The 15,910-nt window shown below is 44.1% G+C and overlaps 1 long non-coding RNA gene across 1 annotated transcript; it reads right to left on the reverse strand.

Moving 5' to 3' along the window:
• Window positions 1–2,591: 2,591 nt before the first annotated feature.
• On the reverse strand, window positions 2,592–5,189 carry LOC136311025 (uncharacterized). Its single transcript, XR_010726654.1, has 3 exons — window positions 5,130–5,189; window positions 4,538–4,743; window positions 2,592–2,997 (listed from the first exon to the last, which is right to left on the reverse strand). It is a non-coding gene; the product is annotated as an uncharacterized lncRNA (long non-coding RNA).
• Window positions 5,190–15,910: the final 10,721 nt, after the last annotated feature.

The following is a 15,910-nucleotide window of genomic DNA, read 5'->3' on the forward strand; positions in this document are numbered from 1 at the left end:
TGTAACAAACAGTTAAGAGATAAAAATATGAATATAACAATGATAGAGTCTGAAAAATGATGGTTTTTTACTTTACAACCACCTGAACTATGTACCTAGAAATGCTTTTGATATTCTTCAACTTGACCACAATAAAAACAGTACATAAATATGATCCCGTGTTTGTTAAGTTATGTCCGTGTGTGTATACAGTGAGGTATGAAATAGCGGCCCCCAGAATGCTGATAGTGTTTACTTGGGATTTAAGGTAGGAAAAGAGCATTGAGGGGATGCAAGATAGCAGTAGCTCAGAGGCTGCTGGGAGCCTTGAGCCGCCTCACCAGTCATCGGACATGTCACAGATAAGAAATGAAAATGTGAAAGAACATCTCAGTTACCATTTGTTACCTAAGGACAGTCTGGAATGAGACTGCTTCAGGGGATGGTGCTAATCAGTAATAAAGGACTTGTGGCTGTTAAGACTAAATCTCCTTTGTTAACTATTCAGTACACATAACAATCTTAGTGGATAGATCAGGTATTCAGGTTGATCTGCCATTACCGTAGCTTTCTCTGTTAAAATGAAAGAAATTTTTAAAAAATTACTTGTAGGCCCTGGCTGGTTGGCTCAGTAGTAGAGCGTTGGCCTGGCGTGTGGATGTTCCAGGTACAATTCCCAGTCGGGGCACACAGGAGAAGCACCCATCTGCTTCTTCACCCCTCCCCTTCTCCTTTCTCTCTACCTCTCTCTTCCCCTCCAGCAGCCAAGGCTCCCATTGAGCAAAGTTGGCCCAGGTGCTGAGGATGGCTCCATGGCCTCCACCTCAGGTGCTAGAATGGCTCTGGTTGCAGCGGAGCAATGCCCCAGATGGGCAGAGCAACGCCCCCTGGTGGGCATGCCAGGTGGATACTGGTTGGGCGCATGCGGGAGTCTGTCTGACTGCCTCCCCACATCTCACTTCAGAAAAATACAAAAAATAAAATAAAATAAATAAAAAGTACTTGTAAATAATAATCAATTTCTTGTATTTATGGGATATTTGTTTACTTCCAATTACTTTATTCCTTGGGGTGGGAAGGACAACTAGAAAAGACATTTTATTCGATTCTAATTTCTTTTAATATTTAAAAAAAAATAAAGTGCTTGTTCCTAAGTTTTTCTAACTGAAATTTGGAATACCTTTCAGGAAGATAAAATAACTTTATTGCTGTTGAATAATCTAGTTTGTGGTGTTTGGGGATTTTTTTGTTTTGGGGGATTGATAACTGTTGGGAGGAAAGACTTCAGTCAAGTGATGATCTTGCAGTTGCAAATTTCAAAGACGATGTTGGCCATCTGGATTTTGATTCCTTCTATTTCTTACACCAAATTTGTCTTTTCCTTTAAAAAAAAAAAAGATGCTGTGGTACAAAGCATCTAATCAAATATTAATCAAGTTTATTGTTGAAAAACAAATGAAATCCTACACTTGATGCCTAAGAAAATTAGCTCGTTTCAACATTGCACTCTCAAGGTTTTAATTGGTCCCAGATGTTTTGGTTATAAAGCATATCATAGAAAATGGAAGAAAACCACATGCATCAAATGGCAAATGGGTGATTTGAGTGATGTGTCATGGAATGAATTCTCAGAACAACCCTGAAAGGTGGGAAGGACAGTGATACTTGGAAATGGCAAGTATCTTGCACAAAGTCACACAGCTAGTAACTTCCAAATAGAATTCTGACTCCTCTGTCAAGTGCACACTTCCCACTTAAAGATAGTCATGCATGACAAGACACATGTATGAGGAAAAGGCTCTCAGGAACAACCTCTCAGAGATCCAGTAGATCAGTCTCCCAAGTACTGCCAGAATCACTCTTAGCACGTCTCCGAAGGGCAGCCGGCCAGTTTCAGATTAAACCCGTCTTCCAAGGAGAGGGTCATGCAATAGTTTCCACTGCAGCACAACCTGTTAACAGCTGCGGCTGTTACAAGTGAATTAGAATCTGCGTTCCTACAATTTCTCATTAAGCCACTTTTCTCCTCTTGATCAACCCAAACTATCACTCTTATTCTGCATGCCGGCCCTTGAAACGTGTAAGTATAAATATTAAATGCTCTCTCTCTGTGTCTTCTCCGAACTAAACAGCCCAAACCCTTCCACCATCCTCAAGAATAGTCCGCAGGTCCCTCAGCATACTGACTCACCTCTGCACATGCTATTTTGTATCTCTTTCATCAATTAGGGGTTGTGATGAGCATTTAAATAACATTGTGACTTCTCTAGAATAGTCTTCATAAGTTACATCTGTTATTTTTATTAATTGCTATATTAATAGAAATCTTCATCAGTTGGTTTAGCATGGAGATTTCCTGCTTTTCAGAACCTACGTGTCTAGTTGGTACTTAGTGTGACCATTTGGTTAACACAGAAGTTCGTACTTTCTCTGATGATTCATTCTAGTGACTTATTTATGGTAATGCCTAAAGAAAATTATAGCAAAATAGCTATACTGACTTCTCTTTTCAGTGACCAGAGAAGAGAAAGAGGGACTCATCCCTCATTTATTTTTTACCATTTAGAAAATGTTGACCTAAATATATGCATTCATTGTCTATCGCTATAAAACAAATTACCCCAGAACTGTGGGTCATCATATTGGGAGCCGCTTAGCTGATGGTGCTGGCTGGAGTCTCTCGTGACGCCGCAGTCAGGACTGCAGATGGCAGTCAGTTAGTTACCAGTCAGCCTGGTTGGGACTGGGAGGTGGACGTCCACGGTGGCTCACCCACGCAGCTGGCCGGTTGAGCTGGCGATCAGCGCGAAGCCTCAGTCCCTCCGCATGGGGATGTCGCCACACACCTGCTGGAGCGCCTCACAACGTGGTGGCTGGACTCCCCCAGAGTGAGGCCTCCGAGAATCCAAGGCAAACGCCGCGATGCCACTCATGGCTCAGTCTCAGAAATCACCCTCTGTCACCTACACAGCGCTCTGTGGGTCACAAAGACCAGCCCTGACTCAGTGTGCGAGGGTCCTGAATGGGAAAGAATGGAATTGGAATGGGGACATTGCTTGGGCCCAGATGAAGCTGACAATCTTGAAAGGACACTCTAAGCATCCTCCATTAGTGAATGTAGTTGGCCCTTTGCTTAAAAACTCGGCGATAAGGCTAGCCTTTCTAAGCTGACAAACTTTGTGATCATCTCATCTGGGGCCAGGGGCTCTTCATTCCCCTCAAGATCTACCTGAACCACTCTGTTGCCACCAGCCCTATAACTAGGGCTGACTGTCAGCAAGCTGCAGGGACAAGGACACCCGATGACCCAGGAAGAAATCGTCTATACACCAAAGTAATTGCAAGACTTTGCTTATGTGTATCAGCCTGGGAGTATGTTCAAGAGTGTTAGACTGAGCAGGGGACGTGCGACACTACGCTGGGGAAATTAAGTGACATGAGTACACTCACTAGAGCAGGGGTAGTCAACCTTTTTATACCTACCGCCCACTTTTGTATCTCTGTTGGTAGTAAAATTTTCTAACCGCCCACTGGTTCCACAGTCATGATGATTTATAAAGTAGGGAAGTAACTTTACTTTATAAAATTTATAAAGCAGAGTTACAGCAAGTTAAAGCATATAATAATAATTACTGCCTGACCAGGCGGTGGTGCAGTGGATAGAGCATCGGACTGGGATGCGGGAGGACCCAGGTTCGAGACCCCGAGGTCGCCAGCTTGAGCGCAGGCTCATCTGGCTTGAGCAAAGAGCTCACCAGCTTAGACCCAAGGTCCCTGGCTCCAGCAGGGGGTTACTCGGTCTGCTGAAGGCCCGTGGTCAAGGCACATGTGAGAAAGCAATCAATGAACAACTAAGAAGTCCCAACGCGCAATGAGAAACTGATGAATGATGCTTCTCATCTCTCTCCGTTCCTGTCTCTCTGCCTCTGTAAAAAAAAAAAAAAAAATTAAAAAAAAATAATTACTTCCCAAGTACTTTAGGTCAGATTTTCGCTAAGTTTGGCAGAATAAATCTTTATAAAAACAACTTACTGTAGTTAACTATCTTTTTATTTATAGTTCGGTTGCTCCACTACCGCCCACCATGAAAGCTGGAACGCCCCCTAGTGGGCGGTAGGGACCAGGTTGACTACCAGTGCTAGAGGGTCCAGATTTAACGTGTTAGTACGGGAAGCTGCAGGGGACTCGCACCATTTACCAACCGGCTGACTGAGACCTGAGACCGGGACTGGTGGCCTCCATGTAGCACAGCTAGGACACCAGCCCCCTCCCGGCGTGATGTGGAGAAAGGCATCCCAGGCCCCACGCGGACGGAATGTTAAACTCTATCATGTGTTTCCTGCACGCCCAGCCCTGGCCCCCTCTGACATTCCATCAGAAGACCGTCAGTTCCCTGAGGCACTGAAAAATACGTCGCGAGAGTGCACCCACATACTTGTGGAGCCTGGGGTGGCTCTCGGGTGCAGACCAGGAATTGATGAAGGGGACGCTGCCACTGAGATGAACACCCCCCCACACACACACACCGGTTAAAGTGCCCGTTGGGAGACAGACATACCCCAATGGGTGGGACTCTGTTTTGTAGGATGCTGTCTGCATACGCTCTGGATCAGACACCATGATGTGCAGAGAGGCGTGTGGACGCTTAACTCCACCGTGAAAACACATAATGCCCCGCCATTGGCGTCAATGATGTGTGTGCTCTTCACTGTTACAGAGAACAGGAAGAACAGCAAGCTGCACTCGGCCGTCAGGGAGGGTGCACTGCAGTGGGAGGAAACAGGCACAGACGTGACTACGAGACACAGTGGGGGAAGAGAAGTGCCCGGGTCCTGCTGCCACCCAGCTAGTCTCAGCCAAAAGCAGAGGAGGAGAGCGAGAAAGCGCGCGTGGGACCTGCCAGGTCAAGGTGGGCTGCTGCGGCGGTTTGCAAAAATGGCAAAGTCATTGGACCTGAGTCTTCCTTTCCTGGGCCTTTTCCAACGTTCCCCCACCTTCCCCCGACCCCCCAGAGTAGACGTTCATTAAAACCCCGCCCATCCACTGCCTCTCCTCGGGCCCTGCTGACACGCAGGATGCAGCCACTCGGGAGAGGTCTCGCTGTGCTAAGGAGAGAGGATGGACCCCACACTGCCAGCATGCGTGCCCACCTTCTGAATGCCCGTCTTTCACTGTGCCCTTCTCAGAGACAGCCCCGTCCTTCTCCGCTCTGCACCACCCCGCCCGGTTCACCCCCAGTAACCACAACGATTTCCTGACGTTGGTAGCTCCTTCCTCGCTAACCGCGCTGAGACTCTGAGGCTGGATCTGGGGTCAGCAGAGAAACGGCTTGGTTTGACGGCCAAGGGAAAGGAGAGAGGGAATGGCACCTGAGTCGGGTACTCCGAATACCTGACGAGAGAATCCCGTTTCACTCGTTCATTCAAAGCTTTCTGCTCTCCAGCGGTTTTGTGCTTTGAATCTTTTATTGAAAAATATCCGCCCCACCCCACCCCCAAAAAAAACATGCCTAACAATTTTTAAATAGTTACATAACTACTCAAGAGAAAAAGGCCAAAGTTCTTGAGAAAAATCGTGGCTGACTTCACATTTCTTTCCCCTTCTTAGTTTCTTCCTTCATATATTACTCACCCTGGGGACTCCCTCGGGGTCCAAACCACGTTGAGTCTTTGCAGCCGTGAGGAGCTATCCCGGGCTGAGAAAATTTGTTAAATTCCAGGCGTTGGAGAGTCATGGGACAGCTTCTTGAGTAATACTCATTGTTAAAGCATGCAGGATTTTATCTCCCTGAAGGGGGTTATGTTTCACAACCTTGATGTTGCCCAGTGCAGAATGCTCCGTTTGTTGCAAGAAGTTGTAACGAAGATCACTCCAGATTCCCAAAGCAAAGCAAGTTAACATTAGTCGGCCATCGGGGTGACCGTTACAAATGTGGAGCATGCGAGGTGCTTTCACAGTCAGCTCTTTGCATCCCCTCCAGATGAAACCTAAGCCCCCACTTTTGAACTCCCCCTGCCCCGCCCATCCTTAGCTGTGTTCTTGGCGCTTCCAAGAGGAGCCTGCTGCATTCACCGTGGGAGAACCACCCTGGACCGGTGGGCCTGGCTCACTGGGTACTCCCTGTGGTGGGGCATTATGCCTTCACCATTTTTCATTACGATTGCCCAGCACAATTCCTGCTGTCTAATAACAATAAATACTCTCGACTAAACGATAATGCTCATGTCACCAAGAAGGGAAATGGGCGATAGAGAAGTCATCACATAACGCGCCCAAGGTCACCCAGTTAATAACCGACAGAGCTGTTGAGACAAAAACCCATGGGTTTTATGACATTTCCTGTTTGGTCTACTTAGCCTTGCTTCTAGCTTCCCTTTCTATAGGGTTTTTGTATTACTATCTACCGTGTTTCCCCGAAAATAAGACAGTGTCTTATATTAATGTTTGCTCCTAAAGACGCACTAGGTCTTATTTTCAGAGGACGTCTCATTTTTCCATGAACAAAAATTCACATTTATTGTTGAACAAAAAAAATCAACATTTATTAATATACTGTAGTCACGTCATCACAAACACCAGCACAACCAGCCAAACTCTGAATTCCATCAAGAATTTCTGGTGACTCTCTTCCCACATGTACAACAATCTACCCTTTTCCCCCGAAAATAAGACAGTAGCAAAAATTTTTGCTCCTAAAGACGCACTAGGTCTTCTTTTCAGGGGAGGCCTTATATTTCTAAGCTTTAAAAAATTGCACTAGGTCTTATTTTCGGGGAAACAGGGTACGTCCTCCCTCGTGGTGCAATCTTAGACAGTGGAGTGTCTGAGAGAACTCCAGGATAGGAACCTGGCTTGCATTGGGGATGTGTCACCGGGCTAGCAAAAAACTACAGAATCGCCCTGGCTGGTTGGCTCAGCGGTAGAGCGTCGGACTGGTGTGCGGGGGACCTGGGTTCGATTCCCGGCCAGGGCACATAGAAGAAGCGCCCATTTGCTTCTCCACCCCCACCCCCTCCTTCCTCTCTGTCTCTCTCTTCCCCTCCCGCAGCCAAGGCTCCATTGGAGCAAAAAGATGGCCCAGGTGCTGGGGATGGCTCCTTGGCCTCTGCCCCAGGCGCTAGAGTGGCTCTGGTCGCGACAGAGCGATGCCCCGGATGGGCAGAGCATCGCCCCCTGGTGGGCAGAGCGTCGCCCCTGGTGGGCGTGCCGGGTGGATCCCGGTCGGGCGCATGCGGGAGTCTGTCTGACTGTCTCTCCCCGTTTCCAGCTTCAGAAAAATACAAAAAAAAAAAGCTACAGAATCATCACGGGCAGGGGACATGTCATTCTTCAGACATCTGCTAGGAATCTCCGGTAGCTAAAAGCAGGGTCCCTCTGCACCTCGCTTGTTATCTCCCCAGAAAAACAACCACAAGAATTTCAGCGTTGTACCTGATTCTTATCTCTTGTCCATTTTCTTCTTCTGTCATTTCATAATTGGCCGCACCACAGGCATTTTCCTGCTCACTCCTCCGCCAAACTCCGCATTTTCATCTATTATTTGTTAGTGCACACGCGACAGGACTCCTCTGCAATTATTATGTGCCTGTAGCTTTTTATTTGGTCTGGGAAAGGCATCCTCTGGTCAGCGTAACCCCGTTTTATTCACTCCTGTCCGGGTCGCAGCTTACAGAGTCACACTACAGGAAGGGGGTTCTGAGGCACTCTCGTTATAAAGCCCCCACATTGGGAGGATGCCGAGGGACGTAGGGAAGTAAATGAGCTTAAAGAAGGAAGAGAAGGCTCAGCACACACTGGTACTTTTTTCCTCAGATTCATACGAGAGATGGTCTTCTTTGCTCCCACCATTTATGTATTGGTTCTCCAGTTTTGTTTTGTTTTTTTCTAAAATCTCTGTAGAAATGTCCAGTTTGGACACATGGTCTCCTTTTGACTTATTATCAATGGAAACCATTTCTAGATTGCTACTTCACAGAACTTTTTCTTAAGCTATGATTTTCTTTTATTTAAAACTTTTTTTTTTTTGCCTGACCTGTGGTGGCACAGTGGCTAGAACGTCGACTTGGAATGCTGAGGTCACCAGTTCGAAACCCTGGGCTTGCCTGGTCAACATACAAGAGGCAACTACTATAAGTTGATGCTTCCTGCTCCCTCCTTCTCTCTCTCTCTCTCTCTCTCTTCTCTCTAGAAATCAATAAATAAAATTTGTAAAAATATATATTTTTAAAACTTATTTTTTGAACTTTATAAGAAATTAATGTCTAATTTTTATAACTTCATCATCTTAAGGTAGCAACTATTATTATTTTTATAATGTCTTATTTTCATGCACATTTATAATAAATTCATATATATAGTTTTATAACATTGTAACAATAGTCCGATTATACAACTTAAGAAGTTTCTTTGTTCAATCCCAAGTGGATTTTTTTTGTGAGCTGTTTTTATTTCTACTTGACAACTTTATTTCTACATAAGCTCCTTTCCTCTTAGACTCACATCAAGGCTCAGCACTGCATCAGCCTGACACTGAGAAGCGGTTGGCCCAAGGAAAGGGACAAGAAACTACAAAAACATATGTGAACTACAGCCCGTTCCTGTACTGAGACCCAACTAGTATCCCCAAAATTAACCCACTTGTGTTAACTCCTACCTGGGTGGGTGGGGCTTCCCTTCTCAGTCACAATGGGCCAGATGCCTACTGCTGTGTGAGATAGTTGTTTATGACATGAAGTGAAAAACAGATTAGAAAAACTATGTTTGGGGGGTGGGTGGAGGGAGAGGAGAGGCACAAAGAAAACCAAATAGAAGGTGACAGAAGACTATATGACTTTGGGTGATGGGTATGCAACATAATCAAATGTCAAAATAAGCTGGAGATGTTTTCTCTGAACCTATGTACCCTGATTGATTAATGTCACCCCATTAAAATTAATTTTTTAAAAAAAGAAAAACTATGTTCAGTAAAATATCGCTTTTCTCTGAAAAATTATATATCTATATAAAAACACAACTTTGGAAAACATATTAACCAAAGTATTAGTAGTGGAATTGTGGTGAGGGTTATACTTCTTTTCTAATCTATATTTTCTAACTTTTCTAAATGAACTTGTTTTGCAATTTTGATTTTTTTAAGTTATTCAGTAAAGCAAACTTTAAATTCTTCTCAGTTTTTTGCCTTTTTCTTTTTTAAATAAAAAAAGACCTTTTACAGGGACAACCAGTTTGCTTCCTAAGCCCTTCTATTCTGAAATATTGTTGTATTTTGTTTATTGACAATTTGGGTGGAGTCAGAGAGACATTTTCAGTCTTTACGTTAATTTTGTTTTAAGTTTTAGTTTCTTAAAGAATTTTTTCTGAAACCAAAATTGGTTTTGAAAAAAGGGAACCTACTTTTATGTTTTAAAAAAAACTAAAAAAAGTTCTTAAACTAATTCAGGTAGGATTGAATGGTATTTTCCTTTTATTCTATTTTAAAAGATGCTTGCTCACAAATTCTTCAGTCTTTTACATGAAGACCTAATTTGAGAGTGATAGTCAAATTATGGATCTCATGTTTACTATTACATGATTAAATTTCTTATTAGAGGTACTTGGTGTCATACTTGCAAGAGAAAATATACACGTTTGTAAAACAGGAAACGGATGTAATGCACCAGGAAACGCACTACTGCTGCAGTTAACCACATTGGCCACTGGGTGGCTCCACTGCTTCACTCCATCTCTGATGATGGAAGTTTCCAATGAAGGCAGATGAAAAGCAAGGCTTTATTTAGAGACTGCTTAACTGGAAACTGGTGTAGCATTTACATCCTAGACATTTTATTTAGAAGTACTTCTGCTCATGTATGCCATATTTTCCTATGTTCTTCAATAACTGGGCATTCGATTTGCCAAGGAGAGGTGGGAGGAAGCTTTATTTTTTCCTTAGCATCTCATTTCCTGTTCTGATGTTTAAAACAGAGCCAAAAAGTCTTCGTTTGTGACATCTTGGCTGATTTTATAGCTATCATTTTCAGAGTGCTAAAATAACTCAGGTAAAAACAAAACAAAGCAAAAATTACCACCAGACAGGATTATACCATGTGCTCCTTTTGGAAATGTAGAAAGCTGTGTTGCTGGTGGCTGCTACCTCTGTGAAATGCCACTGTATTCTGGGAAGGACTAGTGAATAGAAGAGAGAGACAGAGTAACCCGCAAGGACATGGACTTGACCTTTGGCCTCTGGGTAAGGGATCTTAGGGCTGCTCTCCCTGGGGTCGCAGATGCTCACCTTGGGTCTGCTCATAATATAGACTTGACCTCGACTTCTTTCTAGATGTCGCTACACTTGTATTCTGTGCCTTTCTGACCAGCGTTTTCTCCAGCTTGCCTTCTTGTAGTGTAACTGTTCTACCTGCAACTTACGACTTTCTTCTCTGTTCTTGGTTCCTTTTGCCATCTCCTATCCCTTTTTTTTTCTGAAGTGAGAAGCGGGGAGGCAGTCAGACAGATTCCTGCATGCACCCAACCGGGATCCACCCAGCATGCCCACCAGGGGGCGATGCCCTGCCTATCTGGGCCGTCACTCCTTTACAGCCGAAGCCATTCTAGCACCTGAGACAGAGGCCATGGAGCCGTCCTCAGCACCCGGGGCCAACTTTGCTCCAATGGAGCCTTGGCTGCAGGAGGGGAAGAGAGAGACAGAGAGAAAGGAGAGGGAGAAGGGTGGAGAAGCAGATGGGTGCTTCTGCTGTGTGCCCTGGCCAGGAATTGAACCCAGGACTTCTACACGCCAATCCGACGCTCTACCGCTGAGCCAATTGGCCAGGGCCTCCTAGTCTTTTTTTTTCTCTCTCTCCCTTTTTATTTGCTAGGTTGAGTGTATACTTTTTTTTAAGATTTTATTTATTCATTTAAGTAAGGGAGAGAGAGAGAGAGAGAGAGAGAAAGAAGGGGGGAGGAGCAGGAAGCATCAACTCCCACATACGCCTTGACCATGTAAGCCCAGGGTTTCGAACTGGCGACCTCAGCATTCCAGGTCGACGCTTTATCCACTGTACCACCAGGTCAGGCTGAGTGTTTAACTTTTGAATGCGAGTCATTATTTTAAAAATTCCAGTTTAGCCCTGAATCATTCCATCAGAGGAAAGGAATTCCAGAAATCTAGCATAAATGGTTCAGAGTTTGAGGCGCCCCTAAATGTGAATACAATTCAACACTTGAGCTGGTAATCACTGTCACTTAATAAATTAGCTGTGTGACTGATTGATTTATCTGCCTGGGGACACTAGTGTATGGTGGAATCAGATGAAAGACATTTGAATTCAAACAGCAGTGAAATAAGAGAGAGAACATATTTTTGATTCTACCAACTATAAATAGAGGAACTAAAACCAGAATTTGGTGTAGATGACAGAACTCCAAGTGAGAAAATAGCATTAAAATATCAAGTTCACCTTATCAGGAAAAAAAAAAAATGCAGTCATGAGTTGGAGAATAAATCATTTTAAATATATTAAAATAAGTGAGGAAGAAAAAGTAATACAGGATCTTGGATCCTAGAGTTGGGAATGATTTAAAGTCATAGAATCCACGGCATTCTCTGCGGAAGTGGGGAGGTGGGTAAAGAATACGATTGCTGATCGGGGAGGAAGGTAAATCTCAGCTGTCATCTGACCAAGAGAAGATTAATCCACCCAAAACCCTCGAAGCCCAGGCAGGTCATCTATCCTTAGGGTGGGTCAAATCCCTGTTCTGCCTTCACATAAGTCAATGGTGCTATACCCCCTGTCAAGTACAGGGATGTGTCCAGAGTGTGGGATCCAAATACCCTCGCTGCAGGGGTTTCCTGCTCTCCCAAGGTTTCTGGGGTTAGGCTGGAGGTTTTTTTTGAATGAGATTGGGCCCCATGGAATACCAATATCTATTTAGGTTGCATTTGAGTTATATCTGAGTCGTGAATGGGGCTTAATCTAAAATCCTCTTCATCCATAAATAGACAGTGTCGATAAAGATTTAGATCAAAAATGCATCTTACTATTCCCAAATGCCTCAGGCGTTTGTGCGCAGGTCAAGTCCCTTCTTTCTGCAACCTGAGTCCACTGTTCTGTCCTCCTTGTTATTTGAATAATGAGGTGTTCCCAGAATGCAGAAAACGGAAAGGAATTCTGTAATGAGCTTCCAGGTACATATCATTTAGCCAAGTCAGGTTTTAACATCTTCCTTATCTGCCTGAGCACTTTACTTCGAAGCTGTAAAAACATCTCAGATACAGATGAGATCCCTGTGCCGCCACCTCTCCCAAACCCAGTCCCGTCAGCCTTCCCTGGAAGTAACCATGTGCGTGCGTGAGCTCCGTGTTTATCGTCCTGGGCAGGTTTCTATATTTGGACAACAAAGGCACGGATTCCTAAAAAATATATATATAGATGGATGTTTTCCTTTGGTAAAATATCACCATACTGGATGTAGCCTTCTGCAATTTGCTTTTTCTGCTTAACAGTGTATTTTTAAATGTATCTGTTTTGCGACATTCACTATTGATCTTCATTTATTTTAACTTAGAACTGAAGCTCCGTTTTCTCTGCTTTTGCTTATTCACTGAGCAGCAGAGAATGAGGAATTGCTAATTTTTTTTGAAACGGCCATAATTTTAATCCCATCTGTTTATCATGGAAAAATTGATTAAAAATGAAAAAGTGAAAAGGTATAGTTTCAGTCTTTCCCATATAGGTTTTTTTTTTTTTAAAGGCTGGATTTTTATTTTATTTATTCATTTTAGAGAGGAGAGAGAGAGAGGGAGAGAGAGAGAAGGGGGGGAGGAGCTGGAAGCATCAACTCCCATATGTGCCTTGACCAGGCAAGCCCAGGGTTTCGAACCGGAGACCTCAGCATTTCCAGGTCGACGCTTTATCCACTGCGCCACCACAGGTCAGGCCCCATATAGTTTTTAAGGATGATCTGAGATACTCAAGTAATGCCCCAAAAGTTCTTCAATGTGTTATGAAGACCAATGAACACATCACTGAGCAGGTAGGCTCTAAAACAAGGGGAAATCTTGTCCTAAGAGCTATTGAGTCTGCAGTCTAGTCCTGACTCTGCTCTTTGGTAACTTATTAAACTTCTCTGGCCTCTCACTTTCCTCATCTATAAAATGAATCAATTGGAGCAGGTCCTCTTGGTGCTGATTTTTGGTGATCTGTGAAATGCACTTAAATAAAAATGATAAAGCCTGAACATTCAAGTCACATGCTTTAGTGGAATTTCATTTTCGGTAGGAAGTAAATTTTTATTGCAATACTTTGATAAGGAAGATGCACAGTGCATGAATGCCTTTTTTTTTTTTTTTTTAAGGACAGGGTATAGTAAACAATTGAAGTTAATACCTAGGTGGATAGTTATCATTTTGCTTCATCACACATGTTGTTCACTTCTATAACTTACTTACTTCCAAGTCCTTAGCGGTAGGTCCTTGCTCCAATTATGACATTGCTCTTACGGGAAGCTAGGGTCCTCTCCCACAATGCATTTCATCATGCACCTTTCCACAGCTCACATCGTGGGGCCTCTCTGTGGGCCTGTTTTGAGGACTGTAGCCGTGGGTGTTGGATATGAGAACCTGCAGAATATTTGGCAGTTTTAGTTACTACGTACTCCTGGGCCCTACTCAACTACAAGGAGAGGACTCTGTAATTAAAGCTACAATCTTCAGCATCCTCCCTCAATCTTGTGTCAGAAAAATACAATCAGTCATTTTGGAGGATTTTCAAATTCCTCTTGTAGATATAAATACCTATCAGTGTAGAACAGGGGTTGGGAAACATTTTGGCTGAGAGAGCCATGAACGCCACATATTTTAAAATGTAATTCTGTGAGAGCCATACAACAACCCGTGTACGTTATGCATTATCCAATAAAAATTTGGTGTTGTCCCGGAGGACAGCTGTGATTGGCTCCAGCCACTCGTAACCATGAACATGAGCGGTAGGAAATGAATGGATTGTAATACATGACAATGTTTTATATTTTTAACGTTATTATTTTTTTTATTAAAGATTTGTCTGCGAGCCAGATGCAGCCATCAAAAGAGCCACATCTGGCTTGCGAGCCATAGGTTCCCGACCCCTAGTGTAGAAAATAGCTGTGTGTAATCAAATATATAATCTTCCTTGTAACCTTGGAAGTTGTATAGTAACACCAAGATATCCTTCACCCTCCCCTTCTGACCAACTCCTGTCCACAGTCTCAAAAGTGACAATCAAAAACCCTTTTTAATGCATCCTTGACCTTGAAGTAAATTTAAGTGTGATCAGGGACAGAAACAACATAGGTGCTAAAGCTGCAAAAATGCACTTTGATAATTGTCCAGGCACCTGTAAGTTCATGGGCATAATGGATTATTGGGACGATTTGGTATGAAACAGGTTGTTTTGCTCTTTTTCTCAGTGCAGGAACAATCCTAGTTTATTGCTATGAGAAGTTGCTCTATTTTGCCTTATTTCAGAAAGAAACTGTCCGCTTTTGTGGAAAACCATCCTCATAATAGAACACTCTAGCCTGTTGTTTCTCAAGATTTTTGCATTCCTAGACACCAATCGTGCTACCTTTTGGGAATATGCTAAAATTATGTTAAAAGCTCACCTGAAAACTATAGATTTCCTTTATTGCTCTGTAGAACAGCCATACCTCCATAGACTTTGCAAATTAGGCTTAAGAAACCAGGGGACTTCATTTCTTAATTTTACTCTAACTCTCCTAGGACATCTAGTCATTAAGTAGGATGGGTTGTTAAACCACCTCCATTAAGTGTGGAAGGCATGGTACTAGTCAAAAAGGCAGGCTCTGAGTAGGTAAGATCTCATGGTCAAGTACAGCTCTCTTTAATATTTACAATCCCTCACATTCCCCCTACTAAAGTCTTTTGTTTCTTTTATATTCATTCTTTTTTTTTTCCCATTAAGTTAGAAGCAGGGAGGCAGAGAGACAGACTCCCACATATGCCCTGATTGGGATCCACCTGGTAAGCCCCTTACACAGCAATGCTCTGCCCATGTGGGGCATTGCTCTGTTGCTCAGCAACCAAACTATTTTAACACCTGAGAGGAGGCCATGGAGCCATCCTTAGAGCATGGGCCAACTTGCTCCAACTGAGCCATGGCTGCAGGAGGGGAAGAGAGATATAGAGAGAAAGGAGAGGGGAGGGGTGGAGAAGCAGATGACTGCTTTTCCTGTGTGCCCTGGCCGGGATCATATTCATTCTTACTTACTCCTACTCATAACCCCACTTCGATTCTCTGACCCCATCTCCTTTCCCATAACTCACTCCTCACCATAAGTTTCTTCTTTCCCACATACATTCAGTCACATCCGTCCTGATCTGGAGGCATATTTTGCCTCAAACCCTAGGCAGTGAACAGAGGCAACGCTATCATCAGCCTGTCTAAAGAGCGCTGCAACTGTGTGGGGTAGATAAGCAGGCGGTGACAGGAGCATCCAAGTGAATCTGGGCCAGCCATGGGGACCAGCTGGGCTGGCCCGGCTCAGAAGCAGGAAGGAGAAAGCTGTGTGAAGCAAGATGCATCACTGCCACTGTCAGTTCTCAGAGGTGCGCCCCCCGGAGGCATCAAGGAGGAAAGAACTCTCCAAGGAAGAGTAGAAAGCCAAGACTGGAATCCACAAAAGATCAAGTGCCAATGTCACGTCCAAGGGGTTGGAGGGAGCAGCAGAATCAGCCGAGATAGGGCCAAGTCTACCTTGTGTTTTGGCTCCATCAGTACATGGGGCGTGTGAGGGCCCCCGCTGAGCCAACAGCTGCCAATATAGGCAGACGGCAAGAGCATCCATCAGAGAACACGCGGTGGCAGAAGAGGACGCGGCAGGAGCGGTTGAGGCGTGGCTCAGTAAGCAGCAAATCTGGCAGAGACTGCTGGGCGGGATCCGGCACCCGGAA

The sequence above is a fragment of the Saccopteryx bilineata genome, chromosome 7, assembly GCF_036850765.1.
Source record: "Saccopteryx bilineata isolate mSacBil1 chromosome 7, mSacBil1_pri_phased_curated, whole genome shotgun sequence".
Lineage (NCBI taxonomy): Eukaryota > Metazoa > Chordata > Mammalia > Chiroptera > Emballonuridae > Saccopteryx > Saccopteryx bilineata.